Source organism: Microcaecilia unicolor, chromosome 12, assembly GCF_901765095.1.
Source record: "Microcaecilia unicolor chromosome 12, aMicUni1.1, whole genome shotgun sequence".
Classification (NCBI taxonomy): Eukaryota; Metazoa; Chordata; class Amphibia; order Gymnophiona; family Siphonopidae; genus Microcaecilia; species Microcaecilia unicolor.
In genome coordinates, this window is record NC_044042.1 from 41,119,322 (window position 1) to 41,126,158 (window position 6,837).

Sequence of the window (6,837 nt, forward strand, 5' to 3'; positions counted from 1 at the left end):
ACCAGAAGTACTTCTAACAGCAAACTGAAGTGCTTCCTACAGCACCTAAAACCAGAAGAACTTCTAACAGCAAACTAGCAGTGCTTCCTACAGCACCAAAACCAGAAGTACTTCTAACAGCAAACTGCAGTGTTCCTAACAACACCAAACCCAGAAGTACTTCTAACAGCAACAGAGCTTCCAAAGCCCTACACACAGCACTGCTTCCAAAACCACCAAGAGGGAAAAGCAGGGGAACCACAAGGGAAAAGCAGGAAAGCAAACACACAGTCACAAGTGCACACTGCACTCACACTAACCTGGACCTTTAGCAAAAGCAAGCAGGGAAACTAGACACAAAGTCAGAAGTGCACACTGCACCACCCTACCTAAAGCAAACACAACCACTGCAAAGGCTCTGAAGTAAAGAACACCACTTCCTTATCAAGGCCCTCCCTGATGATGTCACACTCCCTAGACCCAGGCAGCACACTGAAACACAGAGAGCACACTGAAACCCATAGAGACCCAACCCACACCAATGCCGCACCGTGAAGCACTTGAAGCCAGTACACCCAAAGAGAGGTAGAGCAACTCAGGCAACACCCACAGCTGCAGTAAAGTGAGACAATTAGCCCCATGTTGCTGGAAGCTGCCAGCACAGAGAGAGAGAGAGCCAGCTCAGGAAGGACAGACAAAAGAAACAGAAGCCAGCTAAGCTGACCACCAGGAAAAAGGTAAGTTTGAGAGGGGTTATGACCACAATCATAACACGGTACTATGTAAGCCACATTGAACCTGCAAATAGGTGGGAAAATGTGGGGTACAAATGCAATAAATAATAATAATTGCTAATTGGTGCCAGTGTGCATTAAGGCCATTTATGGCTCATTATTGCTCATTAACACAAATTAGATCATTACTAAAATAATTTACACATGCAACTGTCTTTATTCTATAACTTGTGTGCTAAGCATAAATTTGGGTGCCCAACTTTATAGAATTTGGGGGATAGTTACCTAGGAAGGAGTTACTTTGATCCGAGTTAAGCTTGATGGACTCCTATTGTCTTTCACTCATATGGAATGTTGTTAATATTTGCAATTCTGGAATCTCGCTACTCTTTGGGCTCCTGCCAGGTACTTGTGACCTGGATTGGCCACTGTTGAACTAGGTGAGAGATTTTTCATTACAAAGGTGTGTGATTACTCACTGTTAAAATTGAAAGCTAATACATTCAGACACATCCAAAGAACTACTACTACTACTACTACTTAACATTTCTATAGCGCTGCCAGGGTTACGTAGCGCTGTACAAGTTTAAACATGGGGAAGGACAGTCCCTGCTCAAGAGAGCTTACAATCTAAAGGTAAAAACTATGTAGTCAGTGTAGGTATCAGGAATGGGAAGGTGGTTAGGCACCAAAAGCAAGGGAGAAGAGATGGGCCTTGAGTAAGGACTTGAAAATGGGCAGGGAGGGCGCATGGCGTATGGGCTCAGGAAGTCTGTTTCAGGCATAAGGTGATGCGAGGCAGAAGGGGCGGAGTCTGGAGTTAGCGGTGGTGGAGAAGGGTACAGAAAGGAGTGATTTGTCCTGAGAGCGGAGGTTACGGGTGGGAACATATGGGGAGAGGAGGGTAGAGAGGTAATGGGGGGCTGCAGATTGAGTGCACTTGAAGGTCAATAGGAGAAGCTTGAACTGTATACGGTAGCGGATCGGGAGCCAGTGAAGCGACTTGAGGAGAGGGGTGATATGAGAGTATCGGTTCACACGGTAGATAAGACGTGCGGCGGAATTTTGGACAGATTGAAGGGGGGATAGGTGGCTAAGCGGGAGGCCAGCGAGGAGAAGGTTGCAATAGTCAAGACGAGAAGACACTTGAGGCAGGCCCCAGTGGCCGAAACACGGCTCATGTCGAGTCATTTGATGTTTCAATAAACTTTGTATTTTGGACATCGTCTAGCTTTCATTTTTTTGTAATCTTCACTGTGTTTGGAACATTTGTGTGACTGCAAGGATTCATCTGTTCTTTTGTTGTAATAGCAGTCATCCATAGCCATCACTGCATGCACCCATCGTTCCTGAAGCCCAGGGTTATACTTTCAAGAGTTTACCTGTGATATACCATGATGGAAAACAGCAGCAGCTAATAAAAGCATTTAAGTAAAGAAAATTTCCATGCAGTTAGTTGTTCTACATCTCATTTCATTAGTTCCATTTCTTTCGTCTTTTTTTTTTAATGATTTTACATCCTGGTTTTCTAGTTGTTTGGAATCTATCAAAAAACACTCAGTAATGTCAAACTGGCAGATGTGCACATTTGTTCCAGAAAAAAAAAATTGTACATTTTTTTGGGTTCTTGGTGTTTTTAATTTTAATCATTTTCAAAGATATCAAAATTAATATAAAATAATAGGTTTAAAAGAAAATTGTGTGTTCTTGCTGGAATGTTTCAAAAGCAACAAGTACTAATAATCCTTATTGGTTAAATATTTTCTTCTAAGCTGTTACATATTTTTCAGGAAATGCAAGGAAACAATAGGGCCCTTTTCCTAATCTGCAGTAAAATTTGCAGTTTTTGTAGCTTAACATGTGATTTTTCTACATGGTAGTTGCCAATTTAAAGCAGCATCCACTTGTGACGTTCCCACTATTCTTTATTGCAGGTTGTGCATTAACATTCAGCTTATTGTGCGAAACCTGCTCCCAGTTAACACAGAAGCACTTGGGGTCCGAAGCTATTTTAATGGCCAGGAGAGGCTCCTGACCATTTAAATCAAATGTGCAGGGATATCCTGGGATATTCAGTAGCACTTAACCAGACAACGCTCATGCCGAAACCAGCTAGTTTGTGGGTGGTCCGAGGCAAAGTTAGGGCATTGCAGAAACCTAGCTGGTTAGGAGATTTTCAGTCTGCTAATCAGCTAACCTACTGCATAAATTTAGGACAGAACAGAGGCTGTCCTAATTTTATGCAGCAAAGACAACTGGGCACTACTCTGAATATCGGCTGGTGCCCAGGGTCCTAGCCAATGTGTTCCCGTCCCCCTCCCACACCCCAGAAGCCTTCAATAAGCCACCTTCCGATCCTTCCCTCCCAATTCCCTCAGAAGCCCCCACTTCCGATCCCCCTCCCTCCCATCCCCATTAAAAGAAGCCCCCTTCTGACCTCCCTCCCTCCCCCCCCCCCCCACTCACAAAGCCTGACCGAGTTCACCTCCCACCTCTCAAACCCCATAGGCTCCCCTGGGCCTACCTGGATTTGTCCTCGTGGTCCAATGGGGTCGTAGGGGCAAGAGCAATAACACTTGCTCCTGCCTGTGGTGGCCAGGTCCGTAAAATGGCTGCCGCTAGAAACTTTTATGTATTCCCCAGAAATGTTCTGGCCTTTTGAGAATTGTAATCTACGTAGACCTGCTCAGGCTTATTGCAGAGCTATACAATGATATATTAGTATTAGGACAGCCCTACAACACCTCCTGGGCATTTGCAGGTATTCCCATGCACCCACCTGCATGCCTACTGTCTCAGTCAGTAACACAGCTTACCTGTAATGAGAGTTTTCAGTGGATCGCATGGAAACATAGCCTTCATTCATCCTCTACCATCTCTTCACCTATGTTATTAACTGAGGCGGGAAGAGTTCAGGAAATACCAGGCACATCCAGGAGCTACTGTTCAATGGAAGCCATCTGAATAATATCACCCATGTGTATGACGCTTTCCCCTGCTTGTCCACACAGTACAGATCTTTTGTAACTTGGATCAGCTGAGGCTAAAGATGCTGTGGAAGCACTACTTCCATTCCCCTCGAGGGGAAAGCCATGGTCACCATTAAGGACAGCACCTGGTGGCTGAAGCTAGTGCTCATGATCCTGGTTACAGAAGGCTCTTGCACAGCTTCTGGCTTTCACCAGTGGTCCTCTCTATCAGTATTGCTTAAACTGGTCCTGATAGTACCCCTTAGCCAGTTTTATTTTCAGGATATTGAAAGGAATTTGCAAAAGATTGGTTTTGATGCTCCATTGCGTGCAATCTGATTAGCTAGGGGTTACACCAGGACTAGACTAGCAGTTCTCAAACTGTGGTTTGTGACCCCAAATGGGGTTTAAAAATTATAAAGAACTGATGATCATAGTAACAGGGAATCCATAATAGATATGGATAGCCTGTTACATCAAGTTGGCTCAACACCCCCACCCCCTATGTGATCCTTTTCTTCCTCAGGGGGAGGGAGGATGGCAAGAGGGATCCAGCACAAAGCAGCCTGAGGAGACCATGCCTCTCATGAAAAGTGATGCAAGGGTATCATGGTGTATGTTATTTCCTCGCTTTGGCTCTCTGCACTTCCTCTCTTACCTCTTGGAGATATACTACTACTTAACATTTCTAAAGCGCTACTAGGGTTACGCAGCGCTGTAAAGTTTAACAAAGAAGGATAGTCCCTGCTCAAAGGACGAAATGTCAAGTTGGGGCAGTCTAGATATCCTGAATGGAGGTATAATGGTTATATGAAGGGCCATGTTGTGTATATGAGACAGCCTGCCAGTTCTATGTGGTAATGGTTACTAAAAGTCACTCTGCTCAGTTTGCAGTATACATAGTTTATTTCACAGTATGCTGGTCAAGCCAAGAACCAGAACCATTGTGTAGATAAGATATATGCACAGACTCTGCAAGTTAGTATTTGATCTTAAAATTTTGGTCTGCCAACTACTTAAATTTTGGCCATATAAACGTTATATAGTCAAAAGTTAAATGTTTTCTCTGGGGTGGTCTATGAGCTGAAGATCAATTAATATGGAAAGCAGGGAAATCCAGCTGCTTTCCATATCACTTATGAGTTGAAGCTGAAAGCATGAATAACAAGCCTCACCTCTAGGGACAGAAAAATAACTACAATACCTGAATGTACATTGCTTTGATGGCCTGCAGGCAGTATATAAGAAATTCATTAAAACAAAAAGTGTTAGTACCATGAATGTTCACACACTTAGAGCCTGTATCCTTTGCCAGTTTCACGTTCTGGGAAGACAGCAACCACTGGAGAATTATGGGAGTGACCTCCCTTAATCCCTCCAGTGGAGAGCTGCTCAATCAGAACACTTTTCTGTAACATTGAAGTTCTGATCACAAGTTCTAAATACCAATGTCCATCTTTTTGGAAATAAAACTTCCCTTCCCCTTTTGAAATCAAGATGGATGTCAAATATTTTGCTTCCACCCTAGTCCCGCCCAAAACATGTCTACACCACGCCCCCTTGCCATAAGGGCATACTGCTATTTTAGATATCCGTATCCTGGCTCAAAGATGTCTAAATGCTGGGTTTTGGACATCTATAACACAAACAGAGCTTCTAAAATAAGGTCTTAGGCTCCTAAGTTGTGCTGGGGCCTAGTTTCTAAAAGGGGTGTCGGACTGTCATGTGGGTGGGGTTCTGGGGTTGTTGGGTTCTGTAAAGAGGAGGTTGGAATGTGTAATCAGGAGTTGGGTCTCTGTCAGGGGGGGACTGGGAACTGTCAGCGCTGCCTTAAGTAGCTGCCATTAGTTAACGCACAGCCACCCACTGCACACCTGAATTGATAGTGCAAAGATCCATGATACATGCTCAGGCATGCAATGCGGTGGCAGTTCCTGTGCTAGCACTAAAAGGGGAATTCCATAAATGAGCACAGAAAAAGATTGGCACTAAGCGCTATTCTTGAAAGAGCCTGCTGAAACCTGGTGTCCAAGCTGGGCACGGTGAACCATTATTCCATAACACTGTACGCAACTTTTTGGAATGCCCCTGACCCTCCCATGGCCACATCCTCTTTTGGGTTGTGCACTATGGGATTTAGGCACCCAGCATTATAGAATAGCGTGCAGTCAGATGCGCACGCAAATCCTAATTGGTGCCAATTAATGTCAGTAATTGGTTGCTTGCATCCAATTATTGCTTGTTAAAAGTTCATTAGCCAATTAAGTTGCATGCGCCACATATAGAATCCAGTGGTAAATGACTAATTGTGCATGCAAGTTTCTAGAAGTAAGGGGTATGCATATAGGTGCGCTGAATATATGTATTAATTTAAATGTTTAACTTAACACGGTCACTACTGCTGATGCTGAAAAATTGAGCCTCTCCAAGGACCTAGATTGAACTGAAATGTAATTGGATGCAAACAGCCTTTCTGTGTCTATACAACATTTGGTCTTAATTTAAGGTGCTGCTTTAAATCACTGTTCGCCAGAGCTGAGCTGTGTGTTCTGGCACTCATCAGAAAACCATAGCAATTTGAGATGATTTTCCTGAAGACGTTAAGAAAAGACATTTCCCCCCTTCCTTCATACATTTATTCTGACATCTTGAATTAATATAGAGTAACAGAATGGTCGATCATTTCTTTTGTTGTATCATCAGTGAAACACAAAACATATGTGTAAAAAGCAGGACGTGTGAGTAATGGAAGCAGAGCCCTGTCTTAGTTATCCTGAGACTTCACGTGCTGAAAGTGAAAGGCCATAAAAAACATACGTATATTTTGGCTCTTCACAGTACTAAGTCTAATCTAGGTGGGGGAGGAAGATAATAGCACAAAGAGGATTCTCACCACAGTTATATTTAAAACATGACAATCCTGGTTTTGGAAAGAGTTTTTCCTGTACTATGTGCAGCACCATAGTGGACCTCATGAAAACTGGATCTGTTGCAAGCTGTGACATCTTTTTTTTTTTTTTTGGACTAATGTAAAAATTATCCAAAGACAATGATAGATATTTTATTTTTGTTACATTTGTACCCTGTGCTTTCCCACTCATGGCAGGCTCAATGCGGCTTACATGGGGCAATGGAGGGTTAAGTGACTTGCCCAG